Raw genomic sequence first — 12,367 nt, 5'->3', positions numbered from 1 at the left:
GTCCATTAATATGTTCCTGAGACTAAAGCCCAGTCGATAAAATGGAAGCATCATGACTCACCGCCTCTAAAGAAGGCACGTGCCCAACGCTCGGTAGGCAAGGTCATGCTCACAGTATTTTGGGACAAGCACGGAGTAGTATATGTAGTCCACAAACTATTCCAGGAAAATTGGAATTATATGAGGTAAATAGCACTCTGTCCCTCCAAAGTCTCTCCGTATGGCTAAGCAGTACTATACAGCCATATATGGGGTAGTGCCATGTTCAGTAGAAATTATGGGACAAATTATGGTGCCATTTTTACCCACTTTCCCATGTGAAAATGTAATATCTGGGTCTAAAACTAAATTTTGGTGGTAAAAATGTAATTATTTTTTCTTCACTGCCCAATAATATAAAATTATGTGACATAATCACTGCACCCCTAGATGAATTTGTTCAGAGGTGTAGTTTGTTAAATGTGGTCACTTCTGGAGGATTGTGCTGTTCTGGCAATTCATGGGCTCTCCCAGTGAGTCATGGCACCCGCAAACCATAACAGTAAAATCTGCACTATAGTATGGTGCTCCTCCTCTTCTGAGCTTTGCACTGTGCCTGAACAATATTTCCCAATTAGATGTAGGGTATAGACACACTTAGTGAAAAATGGACCTCGGTTTGTTGTAAAAAAAAAATTCCTATTAGCTCTTAGAAAAATTAAAAACTTAGGGCTAAAACAACATTTTAGTAGTAAAAATGTAATTTATTCTTTCTTCATTGCTCAGTGGTATAAAATTCTGTGAGGCATATGTGGTGTCAATATGATCAATGGACCCCTAGATGAATTCATTGGGGAGTGTAGTTTGTAAAATGAGTTCAGATATGGAGGGTTTATGTTGTTCTGGCACCTCAGGGGCTCTGCTAATGTGACATGGCACCCTCAAACAATTCCAGCAAAATCTGAACTCCAAAATGGCCCTTTTTCCTTTCTGAGCTTTGCAATTTGCCTCAAAAGTAATATTCCCCCACATATGGGGTATCGGTATACTCAGAAGAAATTGCACAATAAATTGTATGGTGCAATTTCTCCTTTTACCCTCAGGGGCTCTCCAAATGGGACATGGCGTCCGCTAATGAATCCAACAAATTTTAAGTTCAAAAAGTCAAATGACACTCCTTCCCTTCCAAGCCCTGCTGTGCGCCCAAAGAGTAGTTTTCTCCCACATATGAGGTATTGGAGTACTGAGGAGAAATTTCACAGTAAATTGTACAGTGCTCTTTCTCCCATTACCCTTATGAAAATGCAAAATTTGGGGCTAAAAACATATGTGGAAAATGTGTTTTTTTTTATTTTCACGGCTCAATGTTATAAACTTCTGTGAAGCAACTGAGGGTTAAAGTGCTCAATACACAACTAGATAAGCTCCCTGAATGGTCTATTTTCCAAAATTGTGTCATTTGTGGATGATTTTTACTGTTTAGGCAAATCAGGGGCTCTCCAAACACAACTTGGCTTCTGCTAATTGTTCCAGCAAATTTTGCATTCAAAAATTCAAATGACACTTCTTCCCTTCAGAGCTCTGCTCTGCATCAAAACAGTGGTTTTCCCCCATATATTTGGTATTGGTATGCTCAGGAGAAATTGCACATCAAATTTTGGGGTCCATTTTTTCCTGTTACCTTTAAACATAAAAAAAAGTGGGTCTAAAGTAATTTTTTTTGTGAAAAAAAGTTAAATGTTCATTTTTTTCCACTTTCCAAAAATTCATGTGAAGCACCTGAAGGGTTAATAAACTTCTTGAATGTGGTTTGAACACCTTGAGGGGTGCAGTTTTTAGAATTAAAGTACAAAGAAAGAAAAAAGCCAGCTCACCGATATGTGCAAGGAGCACGGAACTTCGTCCTGACTCGACGTAGTGCAGATCCAAGTAAAAGAGAAAAATGTTCCAGCTTCTTGATAAAATGTAAAACTTTAATCCATCATATAAAATAGTAGAAGACACACTCCTGGGACAATGCCATGTCACAAGTGAAGAAAGCTACGCGTTTCGACCATACGGTCTTTGTCCCAGGAGTGTGTCTTCTACTATTTTATATGATGGATTAAAGTTTTACATTTTATCAAGAAGCTGGAACATTTTTCTCTTTTACTCAGTTTTTAGAATGGTGTCACTTTGGGTATTATCTATCATATAGACCCCTCAAAGGCACTTCAAATGAGAGGTTGTCCCTAAAAAAATGATTTTGTAAATGTTGTTGGAAAAATGAGAAATCGTTGGCCAACTTTTAATCCTTATAACTTCCTAAGAAAAAAACGTTCTTTCAAAAATAGTGCTGATGTAAAGCAGACATGTGGGAAATTTTATTATTAACTATTGTGTGTGACAAATCTCTCTGATTTAAGGGCATAAGAATTCAAAGTTTGAAATTTGCTACATTTTTCATTTTTTTGTCAATTGTTTTTTTTTTTTTTTTCACAAATACAGTAAATACAAGTTATATTGAAGAAATGTTGCTGCTATCATGGAGTACAATATGTCATGAAAAAAATCATCTCAGAATCACGGGGATCCATTGAAGCATTTCAGAGTTATTACCTCACAAAGTGACAGTGGTCAAAATTGTAAAAATTGGCTCAGTCATTAAAGTGCCCCGTCAGCTCAGCAAGATTGTGCTCAGTAACCTACAGACAATGTCAGGCCGTTATGCTGATTACAATGATACTGTCACGGCTCCAGGGTATTACTGCTGTGGGGAAAGCTGCACACAGCAGCAAAGGAACTGAGCAAAATGTCGGGTTACTAACCAGGTACAAACAGGACCTGAGTCATGTGACAGAGTGGGAGGTGGTCAGGGGCGAGCCAGATGCCGAGGTACAGAAAAGAGATAAACACAGGAGAGTAGTCAAACAAGCTAAGATCGGAGCCAGAAGATCACGAGATAACAAAGGGGTGAGACTGGATTGTCAGAAGTGAAGCCAGAGGTCAGAAATCCAGAAGAACAAACAAACAGAGTAACGCATGGAGAGCAAGGAAAACAATTGCAAACCAGGCATACACTCCAGGGGTCAGGCACACAGACTAGAACAGAAAGTATAGCTGACAGCGAATCCTAGTCTGAAGTGAGTATAAATACCCCTCCCAGATCGAAAGGGAGGCCAGCAAAATTAACCCTGAGAGAACAGGACATTAACCATGTCCTAACCATGACAGATACCAGGTGATAAATCCGTCTTGTGGTTGTTGTGTAATCTGTATTTTCAGTTTTGAGTTAATGATATGCTCATGCTCCGGGGCAGCCTGTGGGGGTCTTCATGTGGTGCTCTGATTAGGTATTCATAATGCAGACTGTTGACAGGTCACTGATCCCTCACTGACCTGAATTTCTGTACAAACAGTAGTTAAAAAAAATTAAAAAAAACTTCTGCAGGCAGGTGCCGGCCGTGTTAGCTGCTCTGCAGCATAATCGCATGTTAAAAGTCCCACTAATACATGTTCTTGAAGTTATTCAGCTAGAAAAATATTCAATTTGAAAATGGCGCCCGCTGCGCCTGCACAGTAGCAGCTATCCGTGTATATAGTTGGGATCCGATAGCTGCTACTGCACACACGCCAGGGGCGCCATCTTACTGGAGAAGAAAAAAAATCCTCTTCCAAGATGGCGCCACCTACACAGTAGCAGCTCATGGCTATCTCTGAGTGCCAGCTCCCACATTCTTAGTTATAGTATATACTTTTTATTACACTCCACCATGTCCATTGTCATTGCCAAATTGTCTTTCAGCATAAATTTTGTTCACAAGAATAATGAATGTTTCCCAAAAATTTAAACCACAATTATTCAACCCTTGAAAAAACGGCAGAACATGAAATATTAGGTAGGTACCTATGACGCCCAAAAGGCCTAATTCAGCAATGCCCAAAGTATCGGTGTATAATGTCTCAAATTTGACTACTTAAAAAGGGTGTGCGAAGACAGACCTGCAAAGTGAATGCTGTAGATTTTTGTTCCATTTTTTGCTTTTCAATTTTGCTAACAAAATAAATCAGGAATTGTTTGGAAGTGATTTGCCCAAATTGAATTTAATTGAATTCTGTGACCTGAGAATTTTGTGAAGTTTGACATAAAGTCGATGTGTATTTATTCAATTCTCTCATCTCTAGTTTTGATATGCAATATTTAAGACTTTGCTGAGGCTGGTGCATTTACTTTGAAATTCCATGCTAAAATGGTAGTAATGATCATTTTTAAAAGTTTGAGTTAAATCGTGGCTCTCATTTTAATGTTCATTTTAATGTCAGAAGTATACAAGCAATCTTACATAGATTTTAAAAGTAAGTACATCAGCTTCACTGGGTCTAAGAAATCTGTTTCATTATGTAAATGCCTAGTCATGGGGAGAACAATCTGTTTAGCCTGTTGTTAAAAGTTAATTCTAACCAGTAAGAGCTAACGATGTTCCTAAAATGTACTAATAATATGATATCACTTCCGGATTCTGCCTGGCTTGGTTGTCAGAAGAACCTATTCGTATATGGATGATCCAGGAAGGGATATCATATTAGGCTACTTTCACACTAGCGTTTTTTTGAATACGTCGCAATGCATCGTTTAGGGGAAAAAACGCATCCTGCACCATAGAGTAACATTACCGACGCATTGACGTTTTTTGCTGCCGACGGACCGCTTTTTCCGACCGCGCATGCGCGGCCGGAACTCCGCCCCCACCTCCCCGCACCTCACAATGGGGCAGCGGATGCGCCGGAGAAATGCATCCGCTGCACCCGTTGTGCGGCGCATCAAACGCTATCGTCGGAATCTGACGCTAGTGTGAAAGTAGCCTTAGCTGTAAATTTTAGGAACATATATAGGCTCCTAATGGTTTAGAACAACTTTTATGAAATCTCGTTGGGATTTGATCCCACAGCAAGCAATCAGATTCCAGCTTTCATTTTGCAAAGGACTACTGACAAATTAAAAGGGACAAATTGATTGTTTACACCAATTTTAATAACCCCCCCCCCCCTACATATATATTAAATCTATGGTATTACTGAATACGCAGGTGACCCCTCTAGGTGTAAAAAAAAGAACAAAGAAAAATAAAGATTAAAATCTCAGTTTTCTTTGAGCCTCGAACCATCGCTGAAAAAAAAAAAGAATGTGTCTCTTTTTATAGCAAGAAAGTTGGAGTTTAGACTCATGCCCACAAGCACAATGGAAAGTTTTCCCCTCTCCCTGTCACAGATGCTCACGACAGTGGAGTGATTGGCAACGAGAAGAGCATGGAAATAAAATTGTTCACACACTAATGAATAGAAGCTTGATTGCAAGATCCTGTTTGGAAAATTATAGTGCTACACACAAGCCATACAATTACATCAAAAATGCTGCATATTCATTTCATCTACTTTGCATAGAGATTAACAAGCAGACTCTAAAATCAAAGCGAACACCAAATTTAGTCACAGGTTAGAAACTAAACAGCATTGTTTGATGGATATGAATCTATACCACCTGCCTGCGTGCTGATTGCCCGCAGCTTAACGTGGCTACAAAACTTGTGGGGGTTTTTTTCTATTTTTTTTTTCTTTTATTTCAATTCAAGGTGTCATTATGTATGTAAAATATCTGTAGCTGGAATCGATAATTTCATTGTTAAAAAAAATAATTTGATCCTAATCTAGTGGTAAAAAAAAACCAGTCATTGGAATTTTTTTTATTAATAATTGAGAACCATCATTAATATATAGTTTATTCAGTAATTTTTTAAATAATTTGTTTTGTCAGTCTATGTATATATATATTTATATATCAATATTTATATCTATCCATTATCTATCTATTATCTATCTATTTATCTATTATCTATCTCTTATCTTTTTATCTATTATCTATTTATCTATGATCTATCTATCTATTTATCATCTATCTATTATCTATTTATCTATCTTCTATCTATCTATCTATCTAACTAGATAATAGATAGATATAGTCTGAACCTGTCTGGACCTTGGTCTGTCTCTAGAAGGATGTCTCTAAAAGGATAACAGCAAATATGATAGCAGAAATATGCCAGAAAAATAACCCCCTGCTTTAGATGCTTCATTTTTATTTTATTTTTATTTTTGCTATGCTTTGTTATTGCTATCAATCTGACAACTTATCTGCTTCATCCTCAGGTATGTCCGCTGGCTGCTACCCCTATCCTATCACCATCACCCAACTTTCCTGATCTTCCTCACCCTGCTATTTCTTCCTGGTATGTCCGCTGGCTGCTACCCCAATCCCATCACCATCACCCAACTTTCCTGATCTTCCTCATCCTGCGATTTCTTCCTGGTATGTCCGCTGGCTGCTACCCCAATCCCATCACCATCACCCAACTTTCCTGATCTTCCTCACCCTGCTATTTCTTCCTGGTATGCCCGCTGGCTGCTACCCCAATCCCATCACCATCACCCAACTTTCCTGATCTTCCTCATCCTGTGATTTCTTCCTGGTATGTCCGCTGGCTGCTACCCCAATCCCATCACCATCACCCAACTTTCCTGATCTTCCTCACCCTGCTATTTCTTCCTGGTATGTCCGCTGGCTGCTACCCCTATCCTATCACCATCACCCAACTTTCCTGATCTTCCTCACCCTGCTATTTCTTCCTGGTATGTCCGCTGGCTGCTACCCCAATCCCATCACCATCACCCAACTTTCCTGATCTTCCTCACCCTGCTATTTCTTCCTGGTATGTCCGCTGGCTGCTACCCCAATCCCATCACCATCACCCAACTTTCCTGATCTTCCTCACCCTGCTATTTCTTCCTGGTATGTCCGCTGGCTGCTACCCCAATCCCATCACCATCACCCAACTTTCCTGATCTTCCTCACCCTGCTATTTCTTCCTGGTATGTCCGCTGGCTGCTACCCCAATCCCATCACCATCACCCAACTTTCCTGATCTTCCTCACCCTGCTATTTCTTCCTGGTATGTCCGCTGGCTGCTATGATTTTTTTTTTCCGTGCATGTTTTCTCATTTTAATTTCTTGATGTCAATACACAGTTGGCTTTATCTTTCCATTTGGATCTATTTCCCTTTGCATTTTCCCTTCTGACTTCTAATTAATCCCCTCCTGTGTCTGTGACCATTCTTCCTGCTGCCCCTCCCTCCTGATCACACCTGTCCTATTTCATGAGCACTTAGCCTGTTATAAATTCAGAGACACAGGTCTGTCTGGACCTTGGTCTGTCTCTTTGAAGGATGTCTCTAAAAGGATAACAGCAAATATGATAGCAGAAATATGCCAGAAATGAGCCAGAAGTGAACAGAAGGTAAGACTAACCACTGTTAATAACTTTACTAAACTTCTTTCCCTTTCCACCACACTTACTCTCACCATGCTGACAAACGCTCAAACAGTTTTGGCTCCCTTACTCCTCACTCTCCTTCGCTATCCTCAAACCCCAGCACCCCCTAACCAAGTAATAATCTCTCCTTCCCTCCTGCCTCCCCACCTGACCTCCTCTGCTGACCTGCTCCTCAACCTCAGATCTCTCCTAATAAAGCACAAAACAAGCCACCCACTCTCTGTTGTGAATTCTGCTCTTGGGCTCCCTCCGGTGGTTATAAGTGGTAGCGCTGCTGTCTTTGGATCGCAGCATTCATCAGGTGTGTCCACTTATTGCAATTCGAACTGGGCTATTTAGTCTTGCCTGACCCTTTAGTCAGTGCCAGTTGTCCATTGTTCCTGGAGGATTCCATTCCTTCCTGGTATCTCCTGCTTTGCTGTTCATTTCAACAAAGATAAGTTCTGGCTTTGATTTTTGCAGTCCACATGCTGTGGACCTTATTGTTCAGTTCTTTTTCATGTTTTGTTTTGTCCAGCTTGGTCTGTATAAGGATTTGTTTAGCCAAGCTGGTATCTCTGGAGATGCAGATATACACTCCATGCCTTTAGTTAGTTGTGGAGATTTTGTATTTTCTGTGGTGGATATTTTCTAGTGTTTTAATACTGACCGCTTAGCACTCTGTCCTATCCTTTCTATTTAGCTAGAGTGGCCTCCTTTGCTAAATCCTGATTTCAGTCTGCGTATGTTATTTCCCTCTCCTCTCACAGTCAATATTTGTGGGGGGCTGTCTATTCTTTGGGGATTTTCTCTGAGGCAAGATAGTTTTCCCTTTTCTATCTCTAGGGTTATTTAGTCCTCCGGCTGTGTCGAGATGTCTAGGAAGTGTTAGGTACATTCCACGGCTACTTCTAGTTGCGGTGTTAAGTTCAGGGTCTGCGGTCAGTACAGGTACCACCTTCTCCAGGGTATGTCTCATGCTGCTCTTAGGCCACCAGTTCATAACTCTCCTTCTCCCACCTGCTGTGTCTCTCTCTGTTTCTCCTCACTGCTGGTGACATATCTCCCAACCCTAGGCCCCCATAGCTCATACCTCCCATTTCTACCCCCTCCTATCGCTCCCAACCCAATATAAACACCCGAAATCTTGCCCACCTCAAATTTGTGCCCATGACGCCCACCCCCCTTCACCCTCTCTCTGGATCGCTATGGAATGCCCGCTCCATCTGCAATAAAATCCACGTGATTCACGACCTCTTTACCTCTCGTAATCTTTTCTTTCTGGGCATCACCGAAACAGGGCTGACACCCTCTGACACAGCATCCCCTGCTGCACTATGTTACAGTGGCCTCCACTTCACCCACACTCCTCGCCCTGGCAACAAACATGGTGGAGGAGTGGGCCTTCTCCTTTCTTCCAACTGTACCTTTAACCCAATCCCACCTCTACCCTCCCTTATCCTCCCCTCTTTTGAAGTCCACTCTGTCCGCATCCACTCCCCCTACAACCTCCAAATGGCCATCATATACCGACCTCCGGGCCCGACCACTGCCTTTATTGACCAATTCTCCACCTGGCTCCTTCACTTTCTGTCTGCTGACATTCCCACCATCATTATGGGTGACTTCAACATCCCCATTGACACCCACCAGTCAGCAGCCTCCAAACTCCTGTCCCTTACTTCATCCTTTGGACATACTCAGTGGTCCTCCTCAGCCACCCACACAGACGGACACACATTAGACCTGGTCTTCACCCATTTATGCTCCCTATCTAACTTCACAACCTCTTCTCTCCCTCTATCTGACCACTGTCTACTCACTTTCTCATCCCTGTCCTCCTCACCTGTCACCCATGTCCAGCACCATGCGCACCCATGCAGGAACCTCACGCACCTAGACACTCACACACTTTCTGACTCTATCCTACCACTGTCCTCTATACCCTCACTCTACGACACAGACACTGCCACTGCTTTCTACAATGCCACTCTTGCATCAGCTATTGACACGGTCACCCCTGTCATGCATAGCAGAGTGCAACGAACCAATAGACAACTCTGCCACAATAACATCACTAAAAAGCTTAGGCAAGTATCCAGAATTGCAGAACGGCATTGGAAGAAAACGCATTCACAAGATGATTTCACTGCACTCAAACAAGCAACACTGGCATTCGAATCAGCTCTCACCTCTGCTAAACAGACCTACTTCACAACCCTTGTATCTTCCTTATCCCACAACCCCAAACAGTTGTTCAACACTTTTAACTCCCTCCTCCGCCCACCACTACCCCCTCCGAGTTCCCTAATCGTTGCTGAGGACTTTGCCACGCACTTCAAAACTAAGATAGACCAAACAAGGCAAGTCTTTGTTGGCCAACCACCACAACCCCTTTGTATGAGATACCAATGCCCAAGCCCCATAACTTCACTCTCCAAAATCTCTGAAGGGGAGCTTGCTCATCTTCTCTCCAAATCACACCTCACTACTTGTGCACTTGACCCCATCCCATCCCATCCCACCTCCTCACCAACCTCACCACCACACTAATCCCATCCCTAACCCATCTCTTCAACCTTTCACTAACATCTGGTACCTTCCCCTCTTCCTTCAAACATGCCACAATCACACCTATCCTCAAAAAGCCATCCTTTGACCCAAGCAGTATGTCCAGCTATCGCCCCATATCTTTGCTCCCATTTGCTTCCAAACTCCTTGAGCAGCATGTCCATGCTGAACTTTCCTCTCACTTTGCATCTAACTCTCTCTTCGACAACCTACAATCTGGCTTCCGTCCCCACCATTCCACTGAGACTGCCCTGACCAAAATTTCTAACGACTTACTTACAGCCTAAGCTAACAGACAATTCTCTATACTCTTCCTCCTAGACCTGTCCTCTGCCTTCGACACAGTTGACCACTGCCTCCTACTACAGATCCTCTCTTCCTTTGGGGTCAAAGACCTCATACCTTTCCAACCGCACATTTAGCGTTTCCTACTTCCATACTACCTCTTCATCTCTCCCCCTCTCTGTTGGAGTCCCCCAAGGCTCTGTCCTAGGCCCCTTACTCTTCTCAATTTATACACTTAGCCTGGGACAACTCATAAGGTCCTATGGATTCCAGTACCATCTATATGCCGATGACACTCAGATCTACCTCTCTGGCCCAGATGTCACCTCTCTGCTCTCCAGAATCCCAGAGTGTCTATCGGACATATCCTCCTTCTTCTCCTCTCGCTTCCTCAAGCTCAATGTGGACAAATCTGAACTCATTATCTTTCCTCCATCTCGCATATCTTCCCTACCTGATCTATCTATCAAAATAAATGAAATCACACTTTCCCCTGTCCCCAAAATCCGCTGCCTCGGAGTAACCCTTGACTCTGCCCTGTCCTTCAAACCGCACATACAAGTTCTCGCCACCTCCTGTCGCCTCCAGCTCAAAAATATTTCCAGAATCCGTCCTTTCCTCAACCCACACTCTACCAAAATGCTCATGCATGCAGGGCCGGCTCCAGGTTTTTGAGGGCCCCGGGCGAAAGGGTCTCAGTGGGCCCCCCTTTAACACATACCACGATTCATGATTGCATAAAACACAGCCATGTAGTATATAACACAGCCCACGTAGTATATAGCACAGCCACATAGTATATAACACGGCCCACATAGTTTATAGAACAGCCATGTAGTATACAGCACAGCCCACGTTTTCTTGTATGAAATGCACTGTGTGCACATATCCTAAAAGCGATATCACAGTGTAGGGAAAATCTGTTCATTGATGTTGGAAAGCAAGGTTAAGTTACTTAACCCCTTCACCCCGAGCCTGTTTTCACCTTTCTGACCAGGCCAAATTTTACAATTCTGACCAGTGTCAATTTATGGCCCTTTTTACACATTAAGTACTTGGTCAGTATTTTCCCATCAGTATCTGTAAGCAAAAACCAGGAGTGGGAGATAAATACAGAAGTGGTGACGTGTTTCTATTATACTTTTCCTCTGATTGTCCCCCCTCCTGATTTTGGCTTAAAAATACTGATGTCAAATACTGACCAAAATACTGAAAGTGTGAATGTGGCCTATGGTGTAATAACTCTGGAGCGCTTGAACATATGCCTGTGAGGCCGGTTTCACACGTACCGGAGACACTGATTCAGGTAGACACATTGAAATCAATGTGTCTCTGCACATGTCAGCGTGTTTTCACCGATTACAGTCATGAGTATGCGGCTCCACCTCCCATAGGGGTGGAGCCGCATATTCATTACTGTAATAAGCGGCCCCACGTGACCGCTCATACAGGAGAAGGTGCGGCGAGGACAGGACGCTGCGAGGGAGCCGGGTGAGTATTTTATTAACAGCAGGGGGGTGCACATGGGGTGGGAGGGGGTTGGGGACAGGGATCTTTATTTTAAACAAGAAAAAAAAAAGAGGGGTTTTCATATCTTCTCTCCAGCGAACGCTGCGGGAAAGAAGATATGCATGGCGGCTTCAGCACCAGATGCAGGGGGCAGCGCTTACTTGTAGCGCTGTCTCCTGTACGGTCCGTGTGGTACCCAGTTGGCACACGGGCGGCACACGGCTGCCGCACGTGTGCCACACTGATGTTCACGGTAAGCACACGGACACACGGACACGGATAATTCCGGTACCGATTTTTCCGGTATCGGAATTATCTGGACGTGTGAGACTGGCCTGATTCTGAGACTACTTTTTCATGATGCATTGTACTTTATCAAAACAGGATAAAAAGAAGTTTAAAAATTGGAAAGAAATCTCTTGCTGCAATATTCTTGGAACGTTCTTTATTATCCACTACACGCTTCAATGCCGTGCTGGCTTCTTTATCAAGTGTAGGAAAACAACACCAATAAAAGAAAATGGAGCATAGAAATTTTTGTGGAATTTCTGCTGAGTACACAGGACCCCATATGTGGTGTAAAAATTCTGTTTTGGGAATTTGACAGAGATCGGAATGGAAGGAGCAACAATTAAATTCTGGAGTGCAATTTTGGCTGGAATACGTTGCTGACGCCATGT

Source organism: Ranitomeya imitator, chromosome 2 (genome assembly GCF_032444005.1).
Source record: "Ranitomeya imitator isolate aRanImi1 chromosome 2, aRanImi1.pri, whole genome shotgun sequence".
Classification (NCBI taxonomy): Eukaryota; Metazoa; Chordata; class Amphibia; order Anura; family Dendrobatidae; genus Ranitomeya; species Ranitomeya imitator.
Note: the sequence above shows the minus strand (reverse complement) of the source record.